This window comes from Pyxicephalus adspersus, chromosome 1, assembly GCF_032062135.1.
Source record: "Pyxicephalus adspersus chromosome 1, UCB_Pads_2.0, whole genome shotgun sequence".
Lineage (NCBI taxonomy): Eukaryota > Metazoa > Chordata > Amphibia > Anura > Pyxicephalidae > Pyxicephalus > Pyxicephalus adspersus.
The window spans coordinates 107,228,124-107,228,682 of NC_092858.1; the positions used below are offsets into that span (position 1 = coordinate 107,228,124).

Genomic DNA, 559 nt, shown 5'->3' on the forward strand with positions numbered 1-559 from the left:
TAGATTTTAATATAGACGAAAAAGTACGGGGTTATCCAAAGTAGCAAAAATTTTTGGGACGAAAAAGTACGGGGTTAGCGGTTGGGAGGTTAATACTAAAAATAATGAAATAACTGACCACAACAATGTAATTTATCAAAAAAAACAAATTTATCAAAAACATTTCACTGAAATTTGTCCAAACAAGGGTGCAATATAATTGATAAAATAATAATAAAAATTAAATGCAGATTTTAGAAAAAAAAATATTTACATCTCTAGTAGACATCCAGGGTGTGGTAGATTTTGAAGCAGGGTGCTGCACAAAGTCCAACATTAGTGTTGTTGTTCGAATTCGGGTCGTCCTAATGTTCGACCTGAATATTACCGTTCGAATTCGGGTGGACCCGACCCGAATTTTGCTGCATTCGATTACCCGAATTCGACCCTCCCACAATGCATTCAATCAAGTAGGACCTCCCCCGTGATGCACAGTGCCCTCCAATTAGAGCAGGGATGCCCCCCTCCATGTTTGTTGTGGCAGACAGCCGATTGGCTGTCTGTCACTGCATGCCACACA

The 559-nt window shown here is 39.5% G+C and overlaps 1 protein-coding gene across 5 annotated transcripts in view; it reads right to left on the minus strand.

Annotated features, from left to right (window-relative positions):
- Window positions 1-559, minus strand: part of BLTP3A (bridge-like lipid transfer protein family member 3A) — a 91,157-nt gene that overhangs the window by 35,997 nt on the left and 54,601 nt on the right. The gene's annotated exons all lie outside the window — the stretch shown is intronic.